At 44.3% G+C, this 18,414-nt stretch overlaps 1 protein-coding gene across 21 annotated transcripts in view; it reads right to left on the bottom strand.

Moving 5' to 3' along the window:
- The window catches only part of ADGRL3 (adhesion G protein-coupled receptor L3), a 530,989-nt gene that overhangs the window by 433,369 nt on the left and 79,206 nt on the right, over positions 1-18,414 (bottom strand). For all 21 annotated transcript variants that reach the window (XM_052773946.1, XM_052773768.1, XM_052773863.1 and 18 more), the window contains exon 2: positions 2,774-2,840. The gene's annotated coding sequence lies outside the window, so the exon portion shown is untranslated. The remainder of the gene's footprint in view (positions 1-2,773; positions 2,841-18,414) is intronic.

Genomic DNA, 18,414 nt, shown 5'->3' with positions numbered 1-18,414 from the left:
GGGTGAACACCCCCATCAAGGTCAGCCTCTCCCATAAGATGGGGCAAAGCCTTTCCTAGGGGACGGCGCACGCACAGAGCAGCTAGCATCTCTTCAGTACAATGAAATATGTCTGATACGTCCCTAGCCCAGCCATTGCAACCTAGTGCCACGCGGTACCGAATGAAAAGACGCTGCTGAAGTCTGGAGGAATTATAGAGCTCACGGTTGCCCTGCTTATACAGTCGACAGAGCTAAATGATTCTGTGGGATCCCTTTCACAGGCTAAAACAAATTGTGTGCAACCACCTGACCTCAGAGGACAGGAGAAGCTGACAAAAATGACACGTTAATCAAATATAACAATGTGAGTGGCCATTTCTTTGCTACATACATACCCTTATCTACTTACAGTATTGCTTATGCTTAAACTTTAAAACAATGTCTATAGCTTTTAAGAAACCCAGTGGGAATAATTCCCCTGTTTGAGCCACATTGCATTAAAGCACAGGTAGTTTTGTTCTAAGTCCTTGGAAAGCACTTAGCCATGATGAATCTGGGGGTGTTTTTAGTTTCTTACTGGCAAAAAGAAATACTGTTTTTTTAAAAAAATCTCTTTACAACTGTACTAAAAGCATAAATAAACATGAACAATTGGATTCATTGAGATAATTTTAAATTGCACAGATAACTTAGACTAATATTTCACCTTCTTATAAAAGAACGGTGAAATACCAGTGAAACTCAACAGTGCAGCACAGTCTTTTCCTTTGCCAACACATTGCGTCTTACTGTAATCTTACTGCAGGATGGTGAGGGGGAGAAAGGTATAAAACACCTTTCCATTATTCCCTTGAGAAAATCATTATTTAAAATAAATTGGATTTTTCAGTCTTTCTTTTTGACATGGATAAACCAACTTAGACTCAAAGCAATGAATTGTTTGAGTCCCCAGTAAAGTTACCCCACATCTCCCATACACGTTAAATGCCTGAACATGACAGTCCCAGGGCAGAGAAATGAGCTGGTGATGGTGACACCAGGCTTTACAGAGTTTTAAATGACACCGTAAATCCTAATGGAAGTATTCAACAAAATGAATGCCATTCGTTAGCACATGGAAGGTAATTCAAAACCCTGTGCGCCCAAACTACAGGAGAGTGTAGTTCTTGAAAAGCTTAATGCATTTTGATCAAGCATTTATTCACTCCTAGAGCTTCTGTCTGCTATTTTTCCTCTCCTGTCATAATTTTGCATTAAATTGACGCATGCAGTGTCCACCACAACAAAATACATAAGAATCAAAGCAAGTTGCAAATTTAAGCCGTTTCAGTGTGTTTCAACATCCTTCCTGAGAACTGAGATGGCACTTCCATTTGTACAGTGGGAAGATGGGCTTCCAGCAAATTGTAATGCTGATACAGGAAGAAGGCAGCATTGGTCCACCCTATGATTTGTTGGCTTACATACTGCCCCTAAAATGCATGTGCTAATTATTGACAGCATGGCACTGCAGATGTAGTGAACACAAGATGTCACTCACATGCATTTTTCAAACCCAAGTAATGAAATTAAGTGTCTCATAAGAACATGTTACATGTTCATACAGAAGCTTTCCTGAACCCTGCAACAACTCCTACCTGTATCCCTTCACATCTGTATTTTTAAATCTCACTATGTTTGCTTTGCTATACTCAAATGTACAGACTTTCACGTATTTCCTTTTCTCTCCATACTGTGGCATCTACATACATCTCTTCTCTGAAGTTATTATATTAATTACTACAAAAACCGAAAGGCTCAGCTAATGTAGATTCCTCTAGGTTATCCACAGTAATAATGAAGCCATGCACAGGCTTTAAGGCAGACATGGGGTCCTGATCACTCCTCTTGATCAGCGTACAGCTGGAAGGATGTACCAGCTCAAGCAGGACCACCACTCTTCAACATGACCATGCCCTCCTTGCCCAACTTCTACATCGCTTGTCTCCAGAAAGGAGCAAAGTGCAAAACCACACAAGGTCCCACAGGGGTGCTTGCCTCTCAGCCTCAGAAAGAAGGTGGAAGAAAGTACAGGAGACGGCAGCAGTACAGAGCAGCATAGCTTTCCTCACTGCTTTTCGGAGCCTAGTCTTTCAAGATGCAGCCCCTGGCAAAGTGGCTCATGAAAGTTTGATGAACAGCATTTTGTTTAACACCAGTGACTGAGCCACAGCCCTGTCGAGCTGTGTTGCCCAAGCAAAATGTCACGACCCAAGAGGATCAAGAGACTCGATTGCAAGAGGCAGGCTCGCAGGCACCAGAGGAGCTCATGACCTCTGGAGCAGGGTGCACCACCCCACAAGTTACTCGGTCACCAAAACATGAGGAGGCTGCTGTAACACTGATGAACACTGAGCCTCCTTCGATACTTGCCCACCGTGCTGCGAGGCTGTGCTAGGCAGTCTTGGAAATATAGGCAAGTCCACAACCTCTTCCGTTGGCACATATAAACCTTGATTTTTTTTTCCCCCCCTCTTTTACCTTTTTCACTTCTACATGCACTGAAAAAATTCAAGGTGCACTATTCCTTACCATTTTGCTTCAGCATTTTCATGCTCTGCTGCCTTTGTTCCCCTGCTCCCTTTCCATGAAGGAATATTCTCAAGAAACAACCATGCCTGCATAACTGAAAATACACAAACCCCATATGCAGAAAGGGTGCTGTAGGCTCATGCAACATGATCAGGTCAAGCAGTTTAGTATTTTAGCACGGATAACAAATGAGGCTACATTATATGGTCCAGTAATTTACCTTTTCTTGTTCTTCAGGTGCTAAAAATCCAAACGCTATTTTTTGCAGGGTACTGAATCCAGCATTTCTGGAAACAAGGAGAAAAAGAAAAAAATTAAAAAACATTTATACTTGCCTCTAAGGACTTAGGCACTCATGAACTTTCTGCTATACATGCACCAGAGGATACAGCAATGAACAACTTCTTTTGGTCATAGAATCATAGAATCATTTAGGTTGGAAAAGACCTTCAACATCATCGAGTCCAACCATCAACCATGCCCACTAAACCATGTTATGGAGTACCTCGTATACTCGCTTTTTGAATACCTCCAGGGATGGTGACTCAACCACTTCTGTGGGCAGCCTATTCCAATGTCTGACAACCTTCTCAGTAAAGAAATTTTTCCTAATATCTAACCTAAATCTCCCTTGCCGCAACCTGAGGCCATTTCCTCTCGTCCTATCTCCAGCCACCTGACAGAAGAGACCAACACCCACCTCACTACAACCCCCCTTCAGGTAGTTGTAGAGAGCAATACGGTCTCCCCTCAGCCTCCTCTTCTCTAGACTAAACAGCCCCAGCTCCCTCAGCTGCTCCTCATAAGACTTATGCTCCAGGCCCCTCACCAACTTGGTCGCACTTCTCTGGACATGTTCCAGTACCTCAATGTCTTTCCTGTAGTGAGGGGCCCAAAACGGAACACAGTACTCAACGCGCGGCCTCACCAGTGCCGAGTACAGGGGAACAATCACCTCCCAACTCCTGCTGGCCACACTATTTCTGATACAGGCCAGGATGCCGTTGGCCTTCTTGGCCACCTGGGCACACTGCTGGCTCATATTCAGCCGGCTGTCGACCAGCACCCCCAGGTCTTTCTCTGCCGGGCAGCTTTCCAGCCACTCTTCCCCAAGCCTGTAGCGCTGCATGGGGTTGCCGTGACCGAAGTGCAGGACCCGGCACTTAGCCTTGTTGAACTTCATACGATTGGCCTCAGCCCATCGATCCAGCCTGTCCAGATCTCTCTGTAGAGCCTCCCTACCTTCAAGCAGATCGACCCCGCCTCCCAACTTCACGTCATCTGCAAACTTGCTGAGGGTGCACTCCAAATCATTGATAAAGATGTTAAACAGAACGGGGCCCAACACCGAGCCCTGGGGAACACCACTTGTGACCCGCCACCAACTAGATTTCACCCCATTCACCACAACCCTCTGGGCTCGGCCATCCAGCCAGTTTTTCACCCAGTGAAGAGTACACTTGTCCAGGCCATGAGACGCCAGCTTCTCAAGTATGCCATGAGAGACAGTGTCAAAGGCCTTGCTGAAGTCCAGGTAGACAACATCCACAGCCTTTCCCTCATCCACTAGGTGGGTCACCTGGTCACAGAAGGAGATCAGGCTGGTCAAGCAGGACCTGCCTTTCATGAACCCATGCTGACTGGGCCTGATCCCCCTCCTATCCTGGACTTGCCATGTGAGTGCTCTCAAGACAAACCATTCCATAATCTTTCCAGGTACCGAGGTCAGGCTGACAGGCCTGTAGTTCCCCAGATCATCCCTCTGACCCTTCTTATAAATGAGAGTCACATTGGCAAGCCTCCAGTCCTCTGGGACCTCCCCCATTGACCAGGATCGCTGATAGATGATAGAGAGTGGCTTGGCAAGGACCTCTGCCAGTTCCCTCAGTACTCTTGGATGGATCCCATCAGGTCCCATAGATTTGTAAGTGTCCAGAGGGCATAATAGGTCCCTAACTAATTCCTCCTGGATTAAGGGGGGTATGCTCTGCTCTTCATCCTTACCTTCCAGCTCAGGGGGTGGAGTACCCTGAGGATAACTGGTCTCCCTATTAAAGACTGAGGCAAAGGCGGCATTAAGTACCTCAGCCTTTTCCTCATCTCTGGTTGCTACGTTCCCTTCCGTATCCATTAAAGGATAGATATTCTCCTTGGGATTCTTTTTACTGTTAACATATTTGTAAAAACATTTTTTGTTGTCTCTTACAATAGTGGCCAGATTTAGTTCTAGCTGAGCTTTTGCCTTTCTAATTTCATCTCTGTATGGTCTAACAAGATCCCTGTACTCCCAAGTTGCCCGCCCTTTCTTCCAGAGATGATAAACTCCCCTTTTTTTCTTGAATCCTAGCAAAAGCTCCTCATTCAGCCAGGCTGGTCGTTTTCCTCAGCAGTTTGACTTGTGGCACATGGGAATAGCCTGGTCCTGAGCCATTAAGATTTCCTTTTTAAATAATGTCCATCCCTCCTGGACCCCTTTGCCCTTCAGGACCGTCTCCCAAGGGACTCTCTCAACCAGTGCCTCCAAGAGGCCAAACTTTGCCCTCCGGAAGTCCATAGCAGTGGTTTTGCTGACCACCTTCCTTGCCTCACCAAGAATTGAAAATTCTATCATTTCATGGTTGCTAAGTCCAAAACAGCCTCCGACCATCACACCTCCCACCAGTCCTTCCCTGTTCATAAACAATAGATCTAGTAAGGCTCCTCCCCTCGTAGGCTCACCTACCAGCTGTGTCAGGAAGTTATCTTCCACACACTCCAGGAACCTCCTAGATTTTTTACTCACTGCTGTGTTGTATTTCCAGCAGACATCTGGAAAGTTAAAGTCCCCCACGAGGACAAGGGCACACGATTCTGAGACTACTGCCAGCCGCTTGTAGAACGATTCATCCGTCTCTTCAACCTGGTCAGGTGGCCTATAACAGACTCCCAGCACAAGATCTGCCTTTTTGGCTTTCCCTCTCATCCTCACCCATAAGCATTCCACCTTGTCATCACAATCATGTAGCTCTGTACAGTCAAAATATTCCCTAACATAGAGAGCCACCTCCACCACCTCTTCTACCTTGCCTATTCCTTCTGAAGAGCTTGTAGCCATCCATTGCAGCACTCCAGTCACGGGAGTCGTCCCGCCATGTTTCCGTGATGGCGACTAAGTCATATCTATCCTGCTGCACAATGGCTTCCAGCTCCTGCTGTTTATTGCCCATGCTGCATGCATTGGCATAGATGCATTTGAGCTGACCTATCGAATCCACCCCTAACATTGGCACGCTGTCCCCAGGCTCATCTGTGGTGCACCTAGTTTTATCCCTTATCCCCTTCAAACCTAGTTTAAAGCCCTCTCTATGAGCCCCCCCATATCACGAGTGAGGATTCTTTTACGCCTTTGAGATAGCTGGAAACCATCTGTCGCCAGCAGGCCCGGTGCTGTGTAAACCTCCCCGTGATCAAAAAACCCAAAATCCCACCGATGGCACCAGACTCTGAGCCACGTATTAACCAGGTGTGTTTTCCTGTTCCTTTCAGTGTATTTCCCTGCCACTGAAGGGATTGAGGAAAACACTGCCTGTGCTCCCGATCCTTCCACTGATAGCCCCAGTGCCCTGAAGTCCCTTTTGATTCCCTTTGGATTTCCCTCTGCAATCTCATCACTGCCAACCTGCATAACCAGCAATGGGTAATAATCAGAGGTCCGTACCAGACGAGGGAGTTCCTGGTAATGTCTTTTACCCGGGCCCCAGGGAGGCAGCAGACTTCCCTGTGGGATGGGTCAGGTCTGCATATTGGGCCCTCTGTCCCCCTTAAGAGGGAGTCGCCTATGGCAATTACCTTCCTTTTTCTTTTTTCAGAGGCTGTCAGAATGCGTGGGGCTGCCCGACTGGGCCTAGGCACCTCCCTAGATAGGGCTTCATCTAGACCCTGATCTTCACTGGCCTGGTCCTCAAGTTCCAGAGCCCCATACCTGTTGAGCAGGGGCAACTGGGAAGGTGAGGGAGACCGGGAGGGGACTCGCCTGCCTCCCCGAGCAGGGACCTGTATCCATTCCCCTCCATCTCTTAGGTCCCCTCCTGCCTGGTGGCAGGAGGGCAGGGGAACCTCCGCTTCTTGCGGAGCCTCCATCTGCTGCCTCTGCCTCAGGGATGGCAGGGTGCGGGTCCACCAATCCATCTCCCTCTGACACCCCCTGATACTCCTCAACCTTTCCGCTGCCTCCTTCAGCTCTGCCACCAGGCCGAGCAGATCACCCACCTGGTCACACCGCACACAGGGGCTGTCCCCCCTGCCCTCCGGCGCCAGTGACAGGCTCAGGCACTGCCTGCAGCCGGAGACCTGGGCAGCTGCACGTTTACATGGGAGCTCCGTCTGGGTCACCACATTTTTCCTGGCAGCGGCTTTCACCCGAGCGGCAGCCACGCGTGGGTCTCCCTCCGGGCCGACGCCCACCGCTTGAGCAGCCGTCCCGAGCTGGGAAGAGGAAGACGGGGGCTGCGCCCCGCCCGCGCGGACCGCCGCGCGCCTCAGGGCCGTTCAAATCTCCCGCGGTTGCCGCTGGCAACGCCCACGCCGCGTCAGCCTCTCTCGCGAGAGCCGCCGGCTCCGGGCGGGTCCCTCCGCTCTTCCCCGGCGCTCCCGGGCCTCGGGAACCTCCCAATCAAACAGATCTGATTTTAAGAAGACTGTAAGATTTTTTTAATCTCTATGAAGCACATCTCTGTATGGGAAGACAGTACGAGCACATAACCAACAATGGTTGGATGAAAAATCAGTGGAAGCTATCACTGCCAATTATAACAAAAAAAAAACCTTAGAGATACAAGTAGTTATCAAACACATCTGTAGGTACAAGAGTATCTCTTCACCACAACGGACTCCAATGTGATCTGGATAAACTATTGTTATACTAGAGGATTTATCAGAGATTTTAGAGGTTGCAGTGCAAGAATAATACAGAAATATCTAGTTTGAAAAGAACATAAAATAAATTATGATTAGAAGTATGTTAATTCCTGTTCCTCAGCAGTTACATCTTAAATTTCCTCTGTCCCCTTACACCTTCAGTATTTTCTTCTAACTATAGTGTTAGATGCTAAATATAACATTAATTGACAAAAGCATGAAATGCATGGATCCAGGTCAGCCTCCTGGAAGTGTTGGTTTTATTAGGATTAATTACACATGAAAAATTGCTCCTCACAGTTGGGATTGCTACAGATGAAACTTCGGTGGGAATCAGTTTTGTCAGAGTTAAGCTGGCTGGCACAGGACCCCGGGACCGCATCCCACCCCAATTAAACAATTAGAAAACAAAATAAAAAACCCACACAAGGGAAATAGCAATGAGTCCTCTTGTCTAAGTTTTGCTTCCAACATTAACCACAAGCCCAGCTCGTTTTCCGCAATCTGTAGCAGAGAACACAGGTCATTTCATTTGGAAGAAGTTTATTAAAATGAAAAACTATAAAGCCTGATTAAAATAGCATGCAGCATTAAACTGGGGCCAGTTGCTCCAGCTGCAGTGGCAGGTCCCTAAGCCTTTCCCAAGAGGGACTGCAGCGTAGCTTTCCCCCTGCTGCCGTGGTCCCACACCCTGGACCATCCTGTACCTTAAAAACTTTGCAGACCAAAAAAGTGGTCCTAGGGCTACGGTTTCACAGCTCAGCTGATCCAGAACGGTGCTACTTTAATCTTTGATGCCAAAAAAAGGAAAGTTTCACCCCGGCTCTATGCACTCCTTGGCAGGTACTCCCCTGAGAGTATGAAAAGAAGGAGGCTGAGGCATTGGTCCCCAATGCATAATTAATCTTATTAAAGGAACAATCACTTGCATTCAGTAACCCTGGAAGTCAGACAAGTAAATTAAAACTGAAAACAAGGCTTGAGTCCCGCATGCATGCTTCTTTTTGAGTGATTTCTCTGTAACAGGCAAGTATGGATGCTCTAGAAGAAAAAGAGACCTATTCCAGGTCGCCTGTCAGCAAAATTGCCTCTGTAAGCAGTAAACAGGTTTTGGACCATCTAAGAAATTTACAGGCAAACTCAGAGTACGACCAGCTATCATTTCTCACTGTACAAAGGAAAAAGTCTCCAGATGTTAGCTGTTTTCAGCCTTGGATTTTGATCAAATATATACAGTTTCAGAAGGAAAAAATGCTTTTACAAGTGTAGAGCAGACCAGGCAACACCTCATGAGGGCATCCATACACTTTATTTCTAGGAAAAATGCCATTTGTTTAGACTACTCTGCTTGTGTTTTATAGCAAAACGTCCATCTTGTTCCAAGAAGCTTTTGGAGAATAACTCTGATTTGATGGTAGCAGTATAGAGCAGAGAAATGGTGGATTGCCTAGTCTGAAGAAGTTAATGTTTGCTACCCCATTACCTTCCAACAGCTTTTTAAATGAAATTAAAACAAGAACTTTGTTTCATTTATGATACCCCAGATTTCACTTCTGCTTGGAGCATAAAGGGCTAGAGATAGCACAACATACAGTGGTTTATGGCTCTTCTGTGTCATTTTAGGATTCAGCACATGCTCTCCTCCCAGCTCACCTTTATTTTATCATAATGTGAGTGTACTGACTGGTAAATCTTTCTTGCCTTCCCTCCCCAAATGCCAAATGTATAACCTTGAGTTGGCCTCTGCCATATGCTATTTCTATGCAGATTTCAAATGTAGTTTGGGGAATTCTTGTTCTTATTAAAATAAGAAGGGAACAATACAGAGATTCCTGCACAGCAAAGATCTTGCAAAATACTTGCTAGAGAATCAGTGCTCACTGGCAGTGGGTGCACTGCAGGAACTACAGGGATTTGGCGTTAGCCCTAAAAGATAGAATAAACCCACTAAAGAAAGAGACATTGCTTTATCTCTGACTCCTATTAATACAGCAGCACAGCACCTGCCCCATATGCAAGGGAAGCTCATTTTTATTTTCTTTTACTGCTTTCCACACCACTCAACTAACCTGCTCCTGTCTAAAACCTACAGTACTTCTTCTCAGAAACCATTTGTTGTTTCTTACACAGTTCTTCCCCAGTTTACTCTGCCTGGACAATTTGGCAAGTGCTTTCACTTAAGATGCTAATGGAGAGGGGAAATTACCTTCTCTTCCTTGCTCCATCCCATGTTACCCTGAAGCTCCACCTGCAGAGATTACTGCTAAATGGGTAACGTAGATACTTCAACACAGCCCGCTCCTACTAACATGACTGCACGACTGCTGGCATTCATACGACTAAATATTGCTAAATCCTCTGCTATGGTGAGTAATGCATCCACCCAAATAGGACAAGGGCATACTGCTCTGCATCACTAGATGCCAGAAGAAGGGCAATTAATCTGCAAACTGGCATGCTGCTGCACCTCCATGCCAAAACAGAAGCTGCTATTAGGGAGAGCAACGATAAACACTTTCTGTTCGGCAACAGCAAAGGCTGGGAGGAGAATCCATCAAGACAGGATGGCTCACCCTCAACCAGCTGTCTTCACTGCAAAAAGCCAAGCAGTCCGACTTCAGTCGTTAATGCTCACAGCAGAGGGACCCACAAAAAAACACACAAAGGTTTCGGCAACCAGTAGGAGGCTTGGGAAGAAGCCTTGTTTGCTAAAATGTACCAAGCACCTCATTTCTGGCTCTGTTTAAGCAGAGGATTGAGCACCCAGCGTCGAGCTTTTGGAGATGAAAACCCATATGGAGCAGCACAGCATCGCTCCTGGGCGTTAGTGTCTCTGCATCAGCCCTATGAAGCCAAATCAGCAACTTTCACCTATGGTGACTTAATTAACATGCACCCTACAGATCTCTCCAAATCCCACACATTGCCATCCTCCATTACCAAGCTCTTTTGATGAAAGTGATTAAAGCTAACAATTATAATTTGTGTTAGAGATGCCCCTAGAGGCTTCAGCTAGGCTCAGACTTCATTGTTCACAGAACACAATGCAAAGAAATCTCTCTCCCAAAGAGCTCATCCTCCAAGAAGACAAAGCAATCAAGGAATAGCAGAAAGGAAGGCATGGAGACAAAAATAGTTGCTCAAGGTCAAACAGCAGGCCACCAATGGAGCTAGAACAAAAGCCACCTCCTCTGTGGAGCATTCATGAGGCCATGCTGACTCTCCAGTACTAAGCTGATCAACTAATAGACTTTATTTATCAAGCGTCAAGAGCAAATGAAGTAGTTCATAGCGTTACTTGCTGTTCTGTGTTTGATCATGTATTTTTGTGGTGGCTCTCCAGGCAAAGCTAACTATGACAGCAAAAGAGTTACCTTCCCTTCACCTTCCAAAGAAATGCTTCCCATACTTTTTTGTGCACATTACTGACAAATCGATTCCCCTCAATTTTTTTATTCTTCCATCAATGCTTTCAACAAAGAGTGATTGCTCAAGCGCCCTTTTCCACCTTGCACTTCTAATTTTTTAAGGAATGGTCAATCTCGATATGCACAATTATAATTGCAAATGGATCGTTTTATCTTGTACTCTTCTATTTTAATGGGATTATGTACGGTCAAATCTCTACGGTAACATTTAAAGTCAAAACCTCTTATGTCATTCATATGTGGTTTAGATATTTAAAAATATTAATATGCAACTAGTGATATTACAAAAGGTTAGATTTCTAACTACCCGGACCAGTTATGACACCATAAATCTGATACAGTTTTCATTGATTACTAGAAAAATCTTTCCAAGGCGGTATAACTGGAATTTAATAAAACTTCCTGCCATACAATTCATCAGCAAGAGAGTGCTTCTGTTGTGCTATGTACAGGGAAAGAGCAAAGCACGAGTGTGCAAAGTGAGTGAAGCTTTTAGTCTTTGCAAACAACTTCAGTGCATAAAATATTAAAAGCAATGCTAAACTAATCTCTGGCAAGAATTGCAGGCAATTCACTGCAACTCGTATTATGAATGTCTTTGGTTTACCATTTAAAAAACATTAGAGTCTACCATTATGGTTGTGTATCACAGTGCTGCACATTAACCTCTGTAATTTTCCAACATGGTATACTGCAGTAACACAAATTAGGCTATCATCTGGCAAAAAGGCTTAAAAAGACGCAATATTTAAAGAAAGCAGACAGGAAAGCTCCTCGCTCCTTCCTGCCAAAGACAGCAGGAGAAAGTCCAGTCCTCTTTTCCTCAAAGCAAATGGTAAAATCCCATTAATTTCCCCTGGAACCGACAGATCCACAGCATCTGGGAAAGGATTCAGTCTAAATACATTGCAGACATAACAGATGAATGATTTGGGGGAGAGGGGTCGCCTGCTCTCATTTTAACACTTCTGTGTAACAGGAACGGAGCAGGTCATTTCTGTAAGCTTGAAAATACTTTGTGGGCTTTCAGTAGGATTTTCCCTTCAGCATTTTTTGCCTTCTGTCTCCGTTTTCTTCTTGTTCATATGCCTAATGGCTTTCAAATCTGTTATTTGAGTGTACAAGAAGCTTAAAGCCTACCCTTGATACTTACTGTTGTAGGGCCCACATAGATGAAATTTTGTTCTCCTATAATTAATAGGAAAACATTTACATTTCATATATTCTGGAACAATCATATCCTTTCCACTAAGGAAAGAAACTGCAAGCTAAATTTTCACCTATACGTTATATGGAAGTTTTCATAGCAAGACATCTATTTTAGGCACAGAAAAACAATCATAATAAAATGCTCATCATCTTTGCAAATGATGCTCATTTCCAAGATGAAATTTGTCTGCTCATAAATACATCTAGCAACTAAACCAGAAAGATTCATCTGGTTTTGTAACAGTTTTCAAAGTTGGTTTTATTTCTCGGTGGGATGAGAAAGAGACTTTAAAAAAGATGCAAAAAAAGGAAAAGAAAAAGAAGACATCGCCTGACGCTAGGACAGCAACACTCACCTGAGGCGTGTTGGAGTCATGCTTCTGCTCTGTATCATGCAGAACACGCACTTAAACCTCGCCGCTTCCCCTACGAGGCCACTGGGATGCTGCTCTCCTTCCTATATAACTACCTGGCTCCCTTCCCTCATTTTCCGCTTGTAACATTTCAAACAGGACCTCCGAAACTCCATCCAAACCCATACGCTTCTGTGAAATATATTGAGTTTGAGGAGAAAAAGGTCAGCTTCATTTTGTCTCAACCAGCTCTAGCTCCCAGCTGTCGGGACCAACGGCTGCTGGGGTTAAGCAAGACTTTTTGTGCCTGTCTCTGGAGCAGAAAGCAGCCATTATTTCAAGCTGGCATCCCAAGGATTTTTTTCCAAGCAATATACTGGTCCCAAGTAGTTTTAGAAGCAAGTAACCAGGCAGCTCCATGAAGCCCAGGCTCTGATACTGGAAGACCCAGAGGGTTCCCTGCAACAGCAAGGCATTTAATGTGAGAGGAGAAGGGAGCCTGGAGTCCTGCCAAATCTAATCCTGGCTATACGTGCCACAGCTGGATTTCTTCAAGTAGGGGCTATTACACTGGCACACCGCTGACCAAAGTCTTCTGTTTCGTGTAAATTCCCTGTAAAGACCTTAGAAGATAAAACTGATTAATCCTAATTAAAATGAAAATCAAGGAAACGACACAGTCTGTTGAATCTACTTGATGAATCAAAAGCCTCCCTCATTTCTATGTTAATTGTCTTTTTACAAATGTGCAGTACTCTCATACGCACAGAATAATGTTTTCATATTTTTCTTCACTTGGAACATCGCAGGCCAGATGTTAGAAAGCACCCGGAGAGCCCTTCTGCATTATCAGGCCCCTGCAGAAGCACCTAAATGGATGCCAAGTCCTTTCTCAGACTTCTCATGGCTTTAATAAAAAATCACAGCCTGCAGCAATGCGACAGCCCAGACACTGCAGCTAGGGAAGGATCAGCACCGGGCAGGACACAGCACCTCCTGAGCATGCTGAAAGGTGCGTAAGATGCCCCATTAGCATTGGGCAGGGAATATGCGATGAGTTAAATTCAACCAACATAAACCGACCAAATCCCTGCTCTCAATTTGCATGAGTCTGATAACGCTTCGATGAAATATCGTTGCTCGAGTTCTTATCAAAAGGTTATTTGCACGTAACACCGTATCACAGTAAGGACATTTGGGAAAGCAATCAACCTGCAAACACATTCCTGAAGTGCAGAAATGCAGAACAGACCCTTTCAAGGACAGTTCAACTTAGGATGTGAGTTATTTAAAGAGGAATGAACCAGTACACTGCTAACACCAGCTAATTAAGAGGTAGGATGCATTTGGTACAGGAAGGTCTCTTTCTCCATAGATAACCTCCATAACACATTGAAGAGATCCACATTCAATTTATATCCAGCCAAAATCGTATCTTGCCTAATGTTGGAGGGGGCAAAGCTAACCTAAGATAAGTGGTAAAGACACACTGGACAAAATCCAGAATCTGCTGCGTTACTTGCTTAGACACCATTTATTATGGTTACATTTTATTATACAGTAGTAAAAAATTACAAGGCAACATCCTGTGTTATTTCCCACTGGGATAAATGATACAGATGTACTATTAAATCTCAAAACCAGCACCAGTCTGCCAGGCTACATTCCATTTGTGTCTTTATAATGTGTCAATAGGCTGACATTTACGCCTTCTGATGGTAAAGCTATTTATGTTATAGACATTTAAATGTGCCATAAAATGCATAGCACTGCACAACCCTAGAATGCTTCCAATCTTTACCAAAACAACACACACAAAGCAAAAATCCCACCAGACACCAGCATCCAAACTTAGGACATATTGGTTCCATTTCTTCCACGTTAAGTCAATGCTGTGAGGGTTTTTTAAAATATCCTTATAAAAGAGGGTTAATGCAACCTTTCTCCTGTGCATACATTCAACCCATAGTTAGTTTTAATTTTGGTTTATAGATTTTTGTCCTTTCCCAAAACGGTTTTCTTTAAAATCTAAATCACTGGCTTCATGATGTGTTGGGTGACAGGACATGCCCAACCTTCAAGCTGAACCGCAGGCCACCAGGCAGCCCTATCCTGATACTTGTAACCAAAAATAGGAGCTGCAAGGCGCTTACCCCAGCTCTGTACCACTGTCGACCACAGCTGGGGAGGCACTCGTGAAGGTCCACCACAGCTTGCAGCCCAAGGGCATCCTGAACCATGGAAATCCACTGGCATGGGATGGTCCTATGGGGATCTCACTGAACCTCGTAGAGAGTAGATAGGGGCAGTCACTGCAGGTCACAAACTATATGTGAACCAAGACATGATCTCAGCATAGTCACTGGCACCAAGGGTTTGAGGGGGATCAAGTCCAATAATACTAAATTAAAACGAGCTCTCTCTCCTTAGCCTCCACCAATTCCTTTGAAAAGGCCAGCCTTGTGAGAAATCAAGACAAAACACTCACAGATCTGCTATTAAATGGCCTGCTTGTAGGAAATGCCAAGACAAAAACATGGAGACTAGCAGACAATAATTATCTTAGCCCCATCAATGGTCTCCCCTTAACGCCATCCCCCAAATTTTGTTAACGTGAAATGAGGTGAATGGCTCTTAGAAATGCAGGTGGGAGAACCAGATCAGGGGAACAGAAATTCATCTTTGGTGCTAGATGGTCACAATTAAAAAGTCCGTCTATGGCCTGATTACAGGGGCTGCCCAGACGAGAAGTAGACTGGGGTCACTTGAAGTGGTAGATGGGGATGCATAAACAGCATAGTGGTTTTGGTCTAAAACCAAAGAAGCCCCAAGGCTGTTGTCGAGGCACTTCTCGCACGTATTAAGTTTCTTAATATATGAAAGATAAGCATGCAAAAGCAAAGGAGGAGTTCAGAAATATGCAGCCTGGGAGGGCATGCTGGAAGGAGGGCTACATGCTCCAGTTACTATCCCCCAAGCAACTGGCATGTGAGGATAAAGAAAAGTTGCAAACATGCCAACTCGATAGTTTTCTGTAGGGATCACGTCTTGAAATCATTATGGCTGAAATAAGGGCCACTGATACTTCAGGGACTCGTTTAAAAAAAGTCTTTAAAAGATAATTACCACAGAACACAGGTTTGGGGTATTTTTCCTCCGAGAATAACATCAGAGCTTAATGCATTAGAAATGCAACTGCATCAGATACTGCACTAGGATTGCCCGTGCTCAAACTGCAGGTAGGAAAATGCCAGGCTGAGCCACTTTGTTACAGTGCTTACAATCAAAGTGAGACAGAAAGTGGCTGCTTCTCCACCCTGACAAGTTTTTAACTGCATCTAGAAATTACCTTCTACTTTAAATTTCATTCCAAGTTTGTGTCTAATAGAGGCTCCTCAAGATGAGTTTGTCATACTTCTAAATAATTATTATTAATGTGACACTAGCATCCTTCACTGGAGTTTACGCCACCTAAAGCGTTTTTCAAAATGTCCTTATCATTAAACTTAGCATCCAATGTGACAGAAATGCAAAATTATCTTGACCTTTTAATTCCAAGCGGCTCACCAGTCAGTTCCTCCTTCATAAGGAGGCCCATCACCTTTTCTATGTTGGTGACATTAGTAAACATCTTTTGAAGTGCAGAGGAATACCATCCCACATCAGAGCATGATTAACACACATGCGCAACCTTAGATGATATTAATATCCAACACAAGACTAAAGGTTACTAACAGGCTGTGTTGTCTCAAGGCAACACGGTCCGATCTACAAGTCCCAAGATGACCAGATTTTCATGAACACCCTCCATGACCTTTAAATGAGCTTCTATGAGTTCATTTTATGAGCTTTGCAACCTGTCACAGAAAATACCGCATGTGGTTCCAACACACAGAAGGATCACCAGCAGAGCATGGGCTTTGGAAATCCTGCGCTGCCAGGATCTGAAGCCACCAGGGAAGCAGGGGGTCTCCATGCAGATACCCTCAGGAATTCAACTATCCAATGATCTGCTACCCAAATTCAGGGAGAAGCCCTCTAGCTAATGACAAAGATTTAAAAAAGGAGGGGAAAAAAGCCTCCTGCTCCCCCTAAAGCAGAAAATAAAACTTTCCCAAAAGGATAGGCTCCAAGGAAACTGCTGTCATGCCCTGACAAAATTTTCTTTCAGTTTTCTAAGGGGCAAAGCATGCCACAAGTTTTAAAGATCTGCAAATGCAGCTAATACAGACACTAAAGGATTTCTGTAAATGTAAAAAAAAAAAAAAAAAACAAAATGTAGCATGAAGAAATCCATGAGAGGAAAAATCTTACCAATGTCTCCCCATACAGTTAGCATGCAATACTAGCGTTCAATACCTTTTTTCCTGCGACATGAAATATATATGGACAGGCATATAAAGACATCTCTGGCTACAGCTATTTTGGAACTGACTTCAACCATCTTTGGTTTATTACCCTAGATAGCATGATGTCATCAGAAGCCTTTTAATGTCTTTTAAGACCTTTTCCAGTTATACTTAAATTATTAGGTGTGAATATGTGCATGCGTGTGGTATTTCTTTATTTCTGCAACCATGTGATAAACTGCAGTGCCACAAGATAAATTGCATTCAGTTTACACATTTGACCTCCTCACTTGAACTCTGCCTGCTAATCCATTTCAGCTGGGACTATTTCTAATATGCCATACTTCTGAACAGCTTTCAAACAGCTGTAGGGGCTTTTTTTTGGTGTGTTTTAAAATGGGTTTTGCATTAAAAATATTTTCTTTTTTGCACCAGTAAGTGGAACAGATTACAAACAGAAAGACCCTGGCTCCTAGCAGCTCCAGGATCAAGTGTCGGACACATCCCAAGCCAAAAGGGAGCAAGAGCTGCTCTAGGTGTGCAGCAGACTTTTCTGATGTGGGGCGCTTGCACCTTTAATGGTGACCCTAAAAAACCTGTCACACACCTGCAATCCCATTAAAAACCTCAGGAACTATCCTCCTCCACCACTCTGCAAGAGTTTTAATGAAGGTTTAGACACTCAAGCCTGGCCTTCACATACGTCACCCCATCTCACCCCATACAGACAGGTCTTCTCACAGGCACACAATTAAAATAACTGCTGCGCTGCTACCTGCTCCACTCCAGCCAAGCAATTTGTATAATCCTCCCTTTTCAGGAAAACTTCTGGAATTAAGAACAAATGCCTCAACTTGTGTGTTGTGATATAAAAAGGGTAACCAAGAATCAAATCAATTCTGGTTTTCCCTTCGGAACAGATAAATGTATTTTAATTGTCGTTGATGTTAGCTTCCCAAAGGTAGCACATAACCAGTTCTCACTAACACGCATTTTCTCTGTGTGTTTGAGAAGGTCACTGCTTTTTAACAGTTTTATTTTTTTTTTTTTTACTTTTAAAATTTCCTTGCTTGGTTTCACCCTAGATTTTTTAAAAGGTAAATGATAAAGTTTTGTTTGCAGTTAGCCAGCATAAACAAATCATCTCTCAACTACTCACCACAATTTTTCACAGAAAGGACAAGAATAAGTGTTTTAATAACTTGCTTAAACATCCGTGACAGAAGAGTCCTTCTGTTGCAAAGCTGCCGCTTGCATTTGACACACCTGCCCAAATAACAAAAACGCCGCTTTCTCAGCTGCTTCTTGAATCTCAGGCAGGATAGATGCTCTTGGTAGCACTTCTCTTTCATTCAGCTGATGGGTTCATTTACTAAGCATTGCAAAGCATCCAACTGCACAACTTAAGCATGTGCTTAACTCTACATATGCTCTAAAATACCAAGATTCGTTGGCGCATGCTGCCACGCCATCCTTGATATAGGCCTTAAACCTTAGCATTACTGCTGCAGAAGGAAAGCAAGCCAGCCCCCTTCTCAGCTACAAATAACTGAGGAGTCTCAGCAGCCTCTGTAAAACCAATGCGGATGAAAATTAAGGATGTAGTGAAGGGCCCTGCCAGACTGG

This window comes from Harpia harpyja, chromosome 2, assembly GCF_026419915.1.
Source record: "Harpia harpyja isolate bHarHar1 chromosome 2, bHarHar1 primary haplotype, whole genome shotgun sequence".
Taxonomy (NCBI): Eukaryota; Metazoa; Chordata; class Aves; order Accipitriformes; family Accipitridae; genus Harpia; species Harpia harpyja.
Note: the sequence above shows the minus strand (reverse complement) of the source record. Positions and strands in the feature narration are given on the sequence as shown.